Source organism: Xyrauchen texanus, chromosome 6 (genome assembly GCF_025860055.1).
Source record: "Xyrauchen texanus isolate HMW12.3.18 chromosome 6, RBS_HiC_50CHRs, whole genome shotgun sequence".
In the NCBI taxonomy this organism is placed as follows: Eukaryota; Metazoa; Chordata; class Actinopteri; order Cypriniformes; family Catostomidae; genus Xyrauchen; species Xyrauchen texanus.
In genome coordinates, this window is record NC_068281.1 from 24,682,664 (window position 1) to 24,698,267 (window position 15,604).

The window sequence follows — 15,604 nt, forward strand, 5'->3', positions numbered from 1 at the left end:
TGTGAGCAAACCGGCCAGCCACTGCCTTTTCTCACTATGTTTCTCGTCATAGAGCATAAAGCTGGGGCTATCTTAATGCTATGAAATGCGTTGGGGAAGGCGATCTTTTCCATTCCTATTCTTTCAGGGGGAAAAGACCCTGTGGCGACCACATCCTGCCCAGACTGGGGGGAGGTGACATGTGGCCAATACGTCACATGGGTTGTCAAGCCACATGTGGAAGTGGCGTGGTGATAGGTCCTAACTGGTGAGGGAGGAGCTCTACAAACACAGCGACCGGGGGCAGAGGGACTGGCGTCAGAAGGAAATGGCATCGACAACTCAGTGAGATAACCTCAGTTTGGAAATGGTGTTCCCTTTCCGCTGTCCACCAAAGCAGACAAGAGCCGCTCAGAACATCTAGAGCTTTGCGTGCGGTCCAAATAGATACGCAAAGCACGTAACGGACACAGCGACCTGGTCCCTGAAGGGGGTCGTAGGAACCTTGGGCACGTAGCGCGGTCGCGGTCTTAGGATGACGTGAGTATCTGCCAGACCGAACTCCAGGCAAGTGTCACTGACAGAGAATGCTTGCAGGTCCCCAACCCTCTTGATGGAGGCTAGTGTGAAAAACCCAGATTTAATAAATATGCTCCGCCAGGTTATTGTTATAAGCATGAGCCTCATCTGAAGGGTTGAGGAGGAGGTATTTCTACAATTCACATTGAAGTTTTTGGTGTTACTCAGAGGACAGGATATAAGTTTACGTTTTAAAACTAATAATGCTTAATATGACACCGTCAGATATAAAAAAAAAAAATACTCTGTCATCTTGTGCCCTTACTACAGTATATAGATCACCCAGGCCTTACTCTGGTTTCCTTGGTGAATTTGCAAATTTTCTATCAGATCTAGCAGTTAATGCAGATGTGTCTTCTAACTTCTGCTGGAGGTCCCTCCTCTCAAGTTTGGCTTGACCAATGAGAAAGGTGCAATTTCCAAGCGGGAAATGTTTCTTTGTTTGGAAGCTGACTCATTTGCATGATTGGGGTTAGTTTAAGCCCATTTATGCTCTGATTAATATAGCAAGCATACAATGCATGCTGTCAGAATTATATATATATATATATATATATATATATATATATATATATATATATATATATATATATATACTATTGTGCAGGATGTCACACAAGGATACATTTGGTAGGAAACATGATATTAAATAATAACTACCCAGATAGCAATAAGTCGGCGGGCCGCTGGCGGTGCTCCGGCGGCAGTAGAAGCGGCAGAATGGCGATATCGCAAACACGTTTGATGGCGCACCGCTGGCGGCAGCGCTTTTTAAAAGCGGCAGCCGCCTTCCTACCACCTTCGTTCCGCGGCCGGCCTGCTGGCTATCCGCCGTTCCGCCGCCGTTATATCGAAGGCGGACCGTCGGAGGCAAACGCTTTTTTCGAGCGATCTGCCGCCGCTTATTTTATATATATATATAATACAACACTATTGTAACACTTACAATAATTGTTAATAATATAAAGAGGTCAGCTCTGGGATGAAAAGAATTACCAGTAAACATAAGCAATGAGGATATTTGGTACCAAATAAAGTGCAGGATACCAAATAAATTGAGGTATAACATCATATTTACAAGTCATTTCTAACAATAGGTTAAGTGGTAATAATTTAGAGTAAAGCTCCGGAGTAGAATATACCATTATAACTGCAATGCTGACCTGTGGCACAAGGATTTACAAGCTATATTTAACAATAGAATAACAGTTAAGCACTGTGACGGAATGAAAGTAGAATTGTTGGTACTAGTTAATGTGCAATATCAAATATCAGGCATGAAATAGGATTTACAAACTATAATAGAATCGTTAAGCACTGACGGAATGAAATAAGCCAATACTAAAGTCACGGTAAGTAGAATATTTGATACCAGATAATGTGCAAATATCAAGTATTAGATGTATAATCTAGGATTTACAAGCTATATTTAAAAATAGAATAGTTAAGCACTGTAACAATGAAATAAGCAGCAAATTGTATATGAAATAATTGAGATCTTTGGTATCAAGGAATGTCCAGGATAACAGGTATAATATACATTTTGACATTCAACTTACACATGACAACAAGTGGGAATAAATATAATTAACAGCAGAAAATCTGGCTGTAGAGAACACAGCCAATCAGAATGTTTGGAGAGGTTGGGGACTGCGTGGCGTAGTGGGCTAAGATCACCGGTTTTCCCCGACCTCCAGAATGAGGCAGTGCAAATTGGCATATCTTCAGTGATTCCTCGTGCGCCTGTATAAAAGGACAAACCATCCCATATTCATCCAAGGAGCTGCCCTCAAAGCAGGGTCACGAGAGAAAAGAAAAAAAAAAAAAAAAAAAAAGAAGCAATTTCCACAGTGAACAGTGTGGATTGGGTGAGTGTAGTCTGACACTTTTTGCAGGCTTTTTTAGGGGTCTTGATGTTACTGACTGCAGGATAAAGAAAGGGTTCCAGTTGTCAGTGATGCTGGGGTGTCAGTAGTCAGCCTAGGTTTAAGGGGTCGGCTGTGGGTCCCTCTCAGCTGTGCGGCACCTTTTTCCACCTTCATGTTCAGATGATCCTTTCAGGTAACGCGTAACGTTAACCTGGATCGCCTCATCAGTGGCATCCTGGGTTGCCGGGTTCTTCCGGATGGCTCCTGTAGAAAATAAAGATCTGTCATTCCATTTGAATGGCATAAGGTCATACACATCTACTTAAAAAAATATCCAACTTACTTTGAACAATGGTCTTCAGGAACATGTCTCGAAAACATGCTTTATCCCCTACACCAGTCCAGGTTGTATTGATGGAAAGGTGATTAGAGAAGATACTCTGAAGCATTCGCCACACGGTTGTCTTTAGGTCCCTCCCACATTTGATTGCCAAAAACCGAAGCTGAAAATACAAAAAAAACATGTTACAAATTACATTTCTCTGAAGCTTCTCATAAATTTAAAATGTGACAGGCTGTGGATTCAGACTGTAGAATATGCAGTGTACGATCTTAATTTTACTTTTTAGATTACCCTATGGTGTTATAAACGAAATCGGCACACTTACAAATCGTTGCTGGAGCTCTTTATCCTGCCTCAAACTGTTGTCAAGCAACGCCAAATCTTCCTGGGTGTCTAGGGGGGAGTAACAGATCCCCTGGCAGGGATAACTCTCCAACAGACACATTGGCACTGAAATGTTGCAGCATAGCATTTTGTTGTCCATGCTACGCACAACATCGCCAAACTCCAAGACGTCGCAGCATTAGGGTTTGATCTGCACCTACAGGGGTTCCCAGAATAAAAGAATAAAGTAGTCAGTCCTGGTCCTTCAACTACTAAACTATGACATTTATATCTAGGTCTACTACATGTACAGGTGGCCCCAGTGGGAATTAAACCAACAACCACAGGTGTTGTTTGCAAGTTGTACCTGATTGCCCAGTGCGAGCAAATGTCTTCAACATTGTCCCAACTTGCTTCACCTGCTCTTGAAGTGAGCCGCTGTCACCTGGGAAGTAACAATATATTGATTAGCAATACACTAAATATAATAGTAATATAATATAACCACAATTATCATACCAGTAACTTTCCCTGTAATTTCTATCCACAGTATGTTATGCATGGCATACAAGTTCATAATGAAGAACCCTTGTGATAACATCAATTTTCATTTTTTTTCTTTGAAGCAGAATATTTGTTTGTAAAAGGGGAGGAAAAAGAAAATAATGAAATATTGGTATACAGATTTTGGTTGATATATCATATTGTACAGTGAAATTTGCTATTGTTGTATCCCTACTCACCTGAAGGATGGATAGATCAGGCAAATCTCCAGTCAGGCCTTTGTAGAGTGTGTGCTCCTGCATATCCACAGGTATTGTAATTCAAACATGCAACATACTGTAATAAATCTACAATATTCAGCCTTTACCTTACACCCTCGGTTGTTGCTCTACACTTTTATTATAATAAATACTTATTTATATAGCTTGCTCACTGTATAATCATGATAGCCTAATACTTATAACACAAGATTGCATCTTAAACGAATGACTGAGTTGAAAACTTGAATAAGAACGCATTTTACACAGAAGGGACCAGCTAGGGAAACTTAACTGCCTACAATAACTGTTTTTATTTGATTTGAGTTACATTAAACATGAATAACCTTAGCCGAGTCCCCAGGAACATCGGGCTATTAAAGTAACAAGCCTGTAACTGCGGTCTTGTCAATTCTAGCTTCATCATACACTCAAAATGTGAGGTTTATCTGTTTTACTCGTGGACCTGTAACACAATGCCCTGACAGTGACTTCACCTGTGCCCTGATCTTTATTAGAAACTGAGAGGAGAGCAAGTTAATATAATTTAAAACTAAGAAAAAACAAGCTTCTATACTAACCTTACATAAAAAATGAACACGTGGCGAACTAGCTTAGCCGCTATCTGCCGGCACACCACATTAGATTAAAATACTTACCCTTGTAGTTGTGCAGATAACTCGATATGTAAAGTTTAAAGCCCTTGTCCCTCTTGCTTGTCGAAGCAGGGGACCAGGCATCAACAATGCGATGAACATCGCTGACGCGTATTTTCGGAAGATTCTGGAGACATCGAGTAAAAACAGACATTTTGGGTGACGCGCAAGTAAACCGGAAACAGATATGGCGATAGCGGAACTTCACAGTTCAGTCTTTGTAATGTGTTTTAGCAATACATTTTTAACATTTATAATGCGTTTAGATTTTTTGGACTTTAACACTTTCTTAAACATTTGTACAGGTCATAATTGCAAAACCTGTAAAAGGTAAAATAACAAAAAAAAAATCGAGGTTGGAAAAAATGTAGACATAAACGAAATTTCTGCAGCAACTGTGAAACCAGAGGATAATTTCGCTTTTCATTGAGTTTATCCTTCACGTCAAAACAGGGATTTTCATGTTTATGACAGATATCACCATGGTTGCAAATTAATAAAAAAATTAAAGTATACCCGAGATTTTGGCCATGTTGCAGATGTCTTTCACTGTTCACTGATAGTCAGGCATTCGTGAAAAGTCTAACTTAATCAATTTATTCTGCTAAATTGTTCATACCATGAATTAAATATCTATTTTAAAACCTAATCAGAATCATAAAGATATTTATTGCCAAGTAAGTTTTACAAAAGGAATTCTTTTTGGTTTATTGGTGTATGTCTCAAATGCGCAGCAATCAAAGAAATGTAAACAATTTTCAAGTGCATAAAATAATTCAACATATTTTACATATATTACTGTATAATCGCTTCAGAGTTTCAAAGTAATTTAAATGTAATTTCCTAAACCTTACCTTATCATGGAATCAAGAGTCAAGACTCTGTTATAAACCCTAATGGCTTTGGAGCAAAAAATAATAATAGCCAACATGGCTGGTCGATTTTGAGAGTAGAAATCCTTGTATTTCAAAGCGGCTTGCCGCCAGCCGCCCGTGGTCGATCAGCCCGAGGCAACCGCCAGAAAAAATGAAGCGGGCGGCCCGCCGTCTGACCGCCGGCGGCATATCGCAAGAAATGGGAGTGACGAATTCGCCGGCAAACGTTTCATCCCCGTCAGTGGGACGCACCTATAGCCAACAGCTTAGGGACGGCGGCAAAAAGAAGCCGTGCGGATATTTTTTGCTATCTGGGTAGTAGTCCTGTCACAAGTCATGCATAAAATAGTATACAGTACAAAAAAGATTTTACAAAACAGTAATGATCCTATACTCCTAAGTCCTGTGGATATACATGTTAATTTATAGACAGTTTGTCTATAATTTAGTGAAGAAAAATCTGTTGTTCTGGGCTTTGGGTCCATTTCTTATGGGGGAAAAATTGCTCTAAAATTGCCCAACCTCCCCCGCTTGGAATGTCACTGACATCCACTAAATGCTGGACCTTGTAAAGATGTGTAAAGGCTTGATAATGATCAGTGGGGGAGCAGACATAACGGAGTCAGCTGGGGCCTACTTGGGCCTTTGCTCGTTACAGTCTTGAGACATCTGTTGGCTTATCCATTAAATAATGAATAATTGTGTCTGATTGGTCCAGATGCTACAGAGTTAATGTCGATAATATAGAAATTGTACCATAGAGCGATGACATCTCGGATCATTATCTCATCTCTTTTTTGTTGCGATGAGCTAATGTCACTCAATCTACACCATGCAATCGTTCAGGTAGTACTATTCTTTCGACCACTAAAGATAGCTTCACTGGTATTGAAGATTGTCTCATATACTCAGTTAGCCAAAAAGTCTAGAAGAACTTGATGTACAACCCTTATGTCAAAAACGTTGGGACAGTATGAAAAATGCTAATAAAAACAAAAAGGAGTGATTTGTAAATTATATTCACCCTTTGCTAGACTGAAAGCACTAAAATTACACATTATATGATGATTTTCCTTTTTTGAAAATGTACAGTAATTTCAAATCAGATGAGTGCAACACGCTCCAAAAAAGTTGGGACAGTCGAGTTTTTACCACTGTGAAACATCACCATTTGTTCAAATAATACTTATTAAGCATTTGGGCACTGAAGACACAAGTTTGTCTGAAGTTCAGAGGACGCCAGCATCAGACCTCCTCCTCAGTCACGAACCCACCCCCTGCCGGGTGCGCGGAGCAAGGTAAGTGCTTTGAGTTTATTCTCAGCACCAGAGCCTTGGGATGCCATGTTGCCTCCCGATGCCACGTTACCTGTTCCGCACCGCTGGGAAGCCCAGCCGGGTATGTCCAAAATACTCGTCCCCTTGGTGCCCCAGCACGGAGCTTAGAGGCATGGTTTTCACTGCCCAGCCCGTCACGCTGGCTGCACCGGACCATTCGACTCGGTTACGCAATTCAGTTTGCCAGGCCTCCGCCCCCCTTCGTGGGCGTTCATTTTTCCGACAAACATGCCCAGTCCCTGCGCGAAGAAATCGCCTCCCTTTTAACCAAGGACGCGATAGAGCCTGTCCCTCCAACCGAAACGAAGAAGGGTGTCTACAGCCCTTACTTCGTTGTACCCAAGAAAGGCGGCGGCTTACGACCGATCTTGGACCTGCGAGTTTTTAATCGGACCTTGTCCAAACTCCCATTCAAAATGCTCACCCAGAAACAAATTCTATCTGGTGTCCGGCATCTAGATTGGTTCGCAGCGGTAGACTTGAAGGACGCGTACTTCCACGTCTCGATTCGCCCTCGACATCGACCCTTCCTGTGGTTCGCGTTCAACGGTCAGGCGTATCAGTACAAAGTCCTCCCCTTCGGCCTGTCTCTGTCCCCTCGCGTCTTCACGAAAGTAGCAGAGGCAGCTCTTGCCCTGCTCCGAGGAGCCGGCATACGCATACTCAATTACCTCGACGACTGGCTCATTCTGGCCCCCTCGCGAGAGTTACTATGTGCACACAGAGACCAGGTGCTCAAGCACCTCAGCTGTTTGGGGTTTCAGGTCAACTGGGAGAAGAGCAAGCTCACCCCGGTCCAGAGCATCTCTTTTCTCAGTTTGGAGTTAGACTCAATGACAGCACGTCTCTCCAACGAGGGTGCTCAGTCAGTGCTGAAATGCCTCGCTTCCTTCAAGCCAGGCGCCGTGGTCCCTCTAAAACGTTTCCAACAGCTCCTGGGGCATATGGCATCCTCCGCGGCGGCAGCGCCGCTGGGGTTGATGCATATGAGACCACTTCAGCACTGGCTCCAGATTCGAGTCCCGAAACGAGCATGGCGCCGCGGTACGCACAACGTGGAAGTTACCACTGCCTGCCGCCAAGCCTTCAAACCCTGGACAGACCTCTGCTTTTTACGGGCAGGAGTACCCTTGCAGCAGGTGTCCCGACACGTTCTGGTTACAACCGACACCTCCAAACTGGGTTGGGGCGCCGTGTGCAACGGGCGCGCAGCTGCAGGCCGGTGGAACCGAGGCCTGCTGCGCTGGCACATCAACTGCCTAGAGCTGCTGGCTGTTTTTCTTGCCCTGAAGAGGTTTCTCCCGTTAATTCGGGGCAAGCACGTCCTAGTCAGGACAGACAGCATCACGGTGGTAGCCTACATAAACCGCCAAGGCGGAGTACGCTCCCTCCACATGTCACAGCTCGCCCGTCGTCTCCTCCTTTGGAGTCAGCAGCGACTCAAGTCACTGCGTGCCACTCACATCCCCGGCAACCTCAAAGCAATAGCGGACACGCTGTCAAGACAGAGCTTACCCGGCGGAGAGTGGAGGCTCCACCCCCAGTCGGTCCAGCTGATTTGGGACAGGTTCGGCAAGGCCCAGATAGACCTGTTTGAGTCCCAGGAAACCTCCCACTGCCCGCTCTGGTATGCCCTGACAGAGGCTCCCCTCGGGGCAGATGCTTTGGCGCAGAGCGGCAAGTCTCTTGGTAAGCACGACTTAATTGTCAGGTTCCTAAAAGGTGCCTGGAGGCTGACTCCCTCCCAGCCTAACCTGTTCCCCTCCTGGGATCTCTCGGTCGTCCTCACGGGCCTCCAGATACCCCCCTTCGAGCCGCTAGATTCAGCTGGACTCAGGGCCCTCTCTCTCAAGACCGCCCTGCTGATCGCGCTCGCCTCCATCAAGAGGGTCGGGGACCTGCAAGCGTTCTCTGTTAGCGACACTTGCCTGGAGTTTGGTCCGGAACGTACCTGATCCTAAGACCGCGACTGGGATATGTGCCCAAGGTTCCTACCACACCCTTCAGGGATCAGGTAGTGAACCCGCAAGCACTGCCCCGGGAGGAGGCAGACCCAGCCCTTTCGTTGCTGTGTCCAGTACGTGCTTTGCGTATCTATCTGGACCGCACACAGAGCACTAGACGCTCTGAGCAGCTCTTTGTCTGCTTCGGGGGACAGCGGAAATGGAACGCTGTCTCCAAACAGAGGCTCGCCCACTGGGTTGTCGACGCCATTTCATTGGCTTATCACACCCAGGCTGTGGAAAAGAAAAAAACTGAAGAAAGTGCAGTCCGGAGGGGATAGTTCACCAAGGGTCACCAGGGCTGAGCCAAGTCTCATTAAAAGTTCTTTAAAAAAAGTTATCATTATAAGTTCTTGGTAGTGATAGGAGAGGCATGCTTCAACATACGTAAGGATTGTCAGGATTGACACACTGTTTTATCCAAAACCCAGGCAGGGGACAGTGAGATGACACAAATGTGGGATTGCCGGAATGTGGGAACCATCAGAGGAGATATCAGACACCTACCTGCATGAATTATGACAAGATCCTTGGTGGACATACTGTGGTCGATGTGTGATTCCCAGGGTAGCACAATGAGAGTAGATTCCAGCAGAGAGATGATATGATGAATTAAAATGATGTAAATCCAAGAATGAATAATTGAGGGCCATGTTGGGAAGAAAAACAGAGCCTGGATCCATATTAAAGCAGCGTATTCCAAGCTGCAGGTTGCGTGAAGGAATAGTAAATCTAAAAAAGACCAGAGAGACACACCAAAAATTATCCATCCTTGCTGGCCCTTCTACCAGACCCAAAATTCAGTTCATTTTAGCCCACGCACCCCACGCAGAAGAATAGCCTGCACTAGTCTGCCAAACGGTCAGCGACAGGTGAGAAAATATCTAAACACTCACCAGTGAGCCGGTGTTGTGTACTAGGGAGGTGAGGTCTCCAGGAAGGCTGGTGGAGGCTTTGCAACAACGGATAAACAGTTCAATAAACAAAAGTAAATCCCAAGCAACTGATGCAGATGTATCTAGTATGGGAGCAGGCTGTGCCTGCTTTTTCACTGCACAGAATATTAGATTCAGCTGGGGCATTTAAATACTCATAAAATTTCAGGGGGAAAAGACCCCATGGGGACCACACCCTGCCCTGAAGGGGAGGGTAAAAGATGGCGAATACGTCATATGTGCCAGAGGCCGTATATGGGAGAGGCACAGCGGTAGGTCCTGCCCTTCGTAGGGGAGTAGCTCCACAAACGCAGCAACCAGGGCAGAGAGGGCTCTGCCAAGGTAGAAGTGGGTCTACTGAAAGGGAGACCGTACCACGGAAGATATATCGCAGGTGGTTACCGGGGTAACCAAGAGCTGTGGAGCAAACACCTCAGTACGGGGCACATTAGCACACATACTGGGTCCGACTATGAATTCCTCCGCTGAATTCGTGAGCCAGATGGCTAGGAGGAAGGATATCCACGGTTCACAGATCGTGAACACGCATGGGAGAGAAGAGTGCACGGCTTCACCTCGTGGAGGGGAAAGGTGCTATACACAAGTGGTACACCCTTGTTCGTACCTGAAAGAACACGGGAAAAAAAACGGCTCAACCCAGAGATTGTAAAATCTCGCAAAGGCATTGGGTGTTGCCCAGCCTGCTGCTCTACAGATATCTGCTAGAAAGTTGCCATTGGCCAGTGCCCACGAGGAACCGCAAGGGGGCCAAAGCGATGGCATCCACGATCCAGTGGGCAAGCCTCTGTTTGAATACAGTGTTCCCTTTCCACTGTCCGCTGAAGCAGACAAAGAGCTGCTCAGAGTGTCTAAAGCTCTGCTTGCGATCCAAGTAGATGAGCACAGCATGCACCGGACAAAGCAATGATAAGTCTGGGTCTGCCTCCTCCGGGATTCCTAAAATGGGTCGTGGGAACCTTGGGCACATAGCCCAGTCAGGGTCTCAGGATCACGTGAGAGTCTTCTGGACAGAACTCTAGGCACTCTTCACTGACAGAGAATGCTTGCAGGTCCCCGACCCTCCTGATGGAAGTGAGCGTGGTCAGGAGGGCAGTCTTCAATGAGACGGCCTTTAACTTGACTGATTCTAGGGGTTCAAACGGGGCTCTCCGCATGCCTAAAAGAACCACGGTGATGTCCCATGAAGGAAAGAGGTGCGGCCTAGGAGGGTTCAACCTCCTGGCACCTCTCAGGAACCTGATGATCAGGTCATACTTACAGAGAGACTTTATAAATTATAAGAATTATAATATCTGTATAAAAAGTACTTTTTATTATCTAATTTTTTATATTCTATTTAAATTTTTTATATTATTATTATTTTATTTATAATATAATTCTATAATCATTGAATTTAATAAATTTATAGGGATAATAGAATCTGCATAAAAAGGGCTGAACTTGTACTCCCCAAAACGTCATGGTTACTGTTGTAACCTCCGTTCCTCGATGGAAGGAATGAGACATTGTGTCGTTTGAAGTGACACAAGGGGAGGCTGGCAAATTGAATCGGATAGCCAAGTCGGGTGGTCCTGGCCAGCCATCGCGACGAGCTGGGAAGCACAAGCCATGCGTCTAAGCCCCGTGCAACGGGCACTAATGGGTCGATCGTTTTGGACGTACCGGGTGGGGCCTCATGGTGGGAGGGAGCAGGTAATAGTGCGTCGGGAGGCAAAAGCGTGTCCCGAGGCTTGGGTGCTGAGAAAAAACTCAGAGCACTTACCTCCTTCCGTGCACCTGGCAGGGGGAGGGTTGTAGACAGAGGAGGAGGTCCTGTAGGATCTTCTTAGCACCACAAGCAGCTTCTCCCGACTCGGACAGTAAAGGAGACCTGAATGAACTTTTTTCTGAGACCTGAATGAACTTTTTTCTGAGACCTGAGATCACGCAAGCGGTGAAAACAAGTTACATTGAATGGAAGAGCGGGCGGCTGACCTCCACCCTGGCACACGCTGTGCAGAGGAACAGCTGCTGACAAAGAAAGACAAAGTCAAGGCAAAGGGGGAGAAAAATCTTCAGCTGGCAGTTGTGCGACTACAATCTAATGTCAGCGCATCGAAACCGCAGCAGATGCGGAGAGGGGTGGAGAGTGACTTCACTGTTCTAAAAAATAATTTTTGGTTATATTTAAAAAACGATCACAGTTTGGAACGATTCGGACAACATGGGGTGGAAAGTGACATCACAGCCCCAAATCAAATTTGTTATTTCTAAGGAATGGAAAAAGATAGTGTTCATTTTAATGGCACAAACCGAGCACATACGACCAGCACTGGTTTGGATCGATTTGAGCAAGATGGGGTGGAGAGTGATGTCACACAGATCAAAAAAGAATGCTTAATATCTCAAACACCAAAACCGGCACCAACGTTCATTTTTGCGGCACAAATCAGCACAAACACAGCAAAAAACTAATTAAATAGTTTTGGTGATTCTTTAATTATATGGGGTGCCAACTTCACGGAGGTGTCTGACCAGTGAAAAGAGTGACAGGCAGAACACAATAAACCCCAAGCCAACTCTAATGGCTTTCAAAAAACCAAAAAATTGCATAAATTTCCTTCCATGGATTAAAAGGAGGAGGACAAAACTGTCACTGTTCTTTTCGTTTATCTCAATGCTTTTTCTTTTAGTCTTCAGTGGCTTTCTCCTTCTTTTGTAGACTGACCATGTCTTCAATCAATCAGGCTCTTAGTGAAGACTAGCAGATGTCACCAACACTGGGGCACCAACTCAATGACCCACCCCCTGAACCACACACATCTCTCTCCTCTATTGATGAGGAAACACAAAGAGGGAGAGGGTGGATTTTAAGATTGGGGTCTTTGTGTGTCTTTGGTTATGTCCTGCAGGGCGTGTGTGGTGAGCACATGCTTCAATGGTCGTGCTGAATGACAGGGGCCCCATCTTGCTCTTTTTCACACAGTTGGGCCTGTCATCATGCTTGCGTAGATCCAAACAAATCCTCCTCTTTAACCACTCATTCTCTGTTTCTGCACCCTCACTCTCTTCCTTCAAACAGACACACTGTGACCAATCAGAGTGGTGCAGGCCACCACTGAGGGTGTGAACATATTTAGCTTCAGTTTCAAAGGAACCAAAGCTATTTAAGCTGCTTTTACACACACTTTGTGTCACTTCAACAAAGCACCATGTGACTGGATTTGATACAGTCAATATGGAGAGATGTAATGCACTCTGGCTAAGGGATATGTCAGGGGTACAATTAAGTGACCATCTTTACATGACATGGAGGAGGCTACCGAGATTACACTGATACACATAATTAGAGCATGAAATCCAAATTTTAAGGGGAGAGTCAGATGAAGGCCAAGATGAAAAGGAACTAGAATGGATTAGTGAACTGCCAGCAACATCGCTAGTAAATGAAAAAGCCCCACAGAATCCCTTTGACAGTTTCAGGATCCCTTTAATTTTATCATCTGAATTCTTCCAATCCCCTCCCCCATCCCAAAAAGAAAACACAAAGATAAATGGGTGTTTATCTATGTCAGGCAACATGATGTCTCTCAAGAAGCCTGTCTGCCCAAATCAGTAACATGATTGTTTTGAGTAAACACTCAACACATCTGAAAACACATCTGAAAAGTACTCCCAGATGTTGCCGCTGCTGTCATTACATTTGGGGGTTTCAGAATTAAGAATTAAGCCATTGTATCTCAGGTGTGGCATTTGTCAGGCGTGAGTGAAATGCTGGTGATTAATACCTCATGAAATCTAGGAGTAGATTTCCATGAAAGTTGAAGAGGGCTTTTTCCTCCTGCTTTGCGGCTAAAGAAGAAAATAATTATTTGGTTTTATTGTGCGTGTTTAACTGCAATATGTTTAATTGTACATATAAATATATTGGTTAAGTTATGCATTGATGTCATATCGATATTTTAGATGGCCTAACCCAACCCTATTACTAAACAACACGCAGGTAAATGTAGTCACGTTGATTGTGTTTAGACATTATAATATATAGTTAATTCTGAAGACCTAACATACCCCTACACCTAAACCTAACCAATAATTTACAGTAAAGCAATACATCAAACCAAGAATATAAAAGATGTAATAAGCAGATGCAAATACAGTCACAATTATTATTTAAAAAAAAAGTTCCAATTGACTTATGCTGCATTTAATGTCTTCTCAAACCATGCGATTGCTCCATCTGAGGAACAGATTGAAAGCTAAAGGTTTTAATCACTGAAAATATTTCTGTCCATGAAGACAGTCACCTCTCATTCAAAAATACAAATCTAAACATTTGCATGTCACAATTGGTCAGTAGACTTGTGAGAACCTACGGCATTATTTGACAACACTGACATCAATGTATTCACAATGCTTGTTGGGTCGGCAATTAAAAAAATTAATCCCCACGATCCACCCACCCCCAGCACGCTCCATTGCTTCCGTCCAGGCTTGACGTGAGACCGGCTTGCCTCACGGCCAGTCTGATATCTCTGTTGGTGCCATGGAGCAGGATGATGACATCGCCGCTGCATCAGAGTGTTTCACAGCGTCTGATGCGGAGGACTCAGCTGGGCTTCTGGCTTCTGGCCTGCCCCCCAGTTTGAGGCTGATGCCCAGATGTCCGATATGCTTGCCCAGGCCGGCATGAATGTGGAGCTGGACTGAAATCCTCCGTCCTCCCCTCAACCCTCATGGCTAGACGATTGTTTCCTCGGGTCAGGGCGCTGCTCGAAGTCACGCATTGCGATGGTCTCCCTGCGGCGGCAAGAAACCAGCAGGTAGCTCCTCCTCAACCTGGGCCCAGATCTCAGCCCCAGCATAGAGCTATCCGCATGAAGCGGATACCCCCATCTCAAGAACCTCCTCAAGGACCCGGAAAGCTTCCAAGCATTCCTGAGACGGATTACCCAGGGCACGAGATGTTCGCTCAGGAGCTGGTAGCCAGACCACTCCTTGATTTCCCACTTGTTCAATAAAAGAGTGATTTCCTCATCCCCTGGGTCACCTAGCCGGTGCCCGCAAACGCAGTTCTCATGGCGCCCCGGCAACAAAACCTTACAGGCAAAGTGGCACTCTGGATGTAGAAACTTCACCTTCACATCCATGTCTGTACAGTGTTCACAACCCCGGCTGGCTTGGCTCTGACTAGTCCAGAGGACGCCTCACTAGGACCTTTTCGTCAGTCACTAACCCACCCCCTACTGGGTACACGGAGCAAGGTAAGTGCCTTGAGTTTTTTCTCAACACACATGTCTCAGGACACAAATTCGCAAGGCTGAATTACATCTCGTCGTTCAAAATAGGCACTGCAGTCACTCTAAAACAGTGCCAGAGGCTCCTGAGGCATATACAGGGCCGGAGTTGGTTTCATATTCAGCCCAGGATGTCATGTTCAAGTCAGCCCACACCCAAAATGGGGGTTGGAGATGAAGATGATAACAATAGATATGCAATATATGCAATTACTTTTTCTAAAAAAATAAAAATATTTACAATTCTTGTTGCACTTATATCTGTTTTGTATACTATTCTGATGATAGTGAAACTTTGTAGTATGGCACTTTTCGTACCACTGTCTCCTGAAGATGATTTGCTTATGTTTTCCTCTTTTGTAAGTCGCTTTGGATAAAAGCATCTGCCAAATTAATAAATGTAAATTACTTGAAAATTATTTAAGCTCTCCATGTCATTATACCACATATGGCATTCACTAAGATTTTCACTTTGTCGTAAGGCTTCATTGTATGTGTTGTAAAAATAAGTGAATGTTAAAGGGATATTTGAGAATTTCCTCACCCTCATGCCATCCCAGATGTGTATGATTTTCTTCTGCAGAACATGAAACATGTTTGGAAGAATATCGCAGCTCTGTTGGTCCATTCATTTCAAGTAAATGAGC

At 44.7% G+C, this 15,604-nt stretch overlaps 1 long non-coding RNA gene across 1 annotated transcript; it reads right to left on the minus strand.

Moving 5' to 3' along the window:
* Nucleotides 1–2,827: 2,827 nt before the first annotated feature.
* LOC127645105 (uncharacterized) lies at nucleotides 2,828–3,625 on the minus strand. Its single transcript, XR_007970761.1, has 3 exons — nucleotides 3,461–3,625; nucleotides 3,095–3,310; nucleotides 2,828–2,929 (listed from the first exon to the last, which is right to left on the minus strand). It is a non-coding gene; the product is annotated as an uncharacterized LOC127645105 (long non-coding RNA).
* Nucleotides 3,626–15,604: the final 11,979 nt, after the last annotated feature.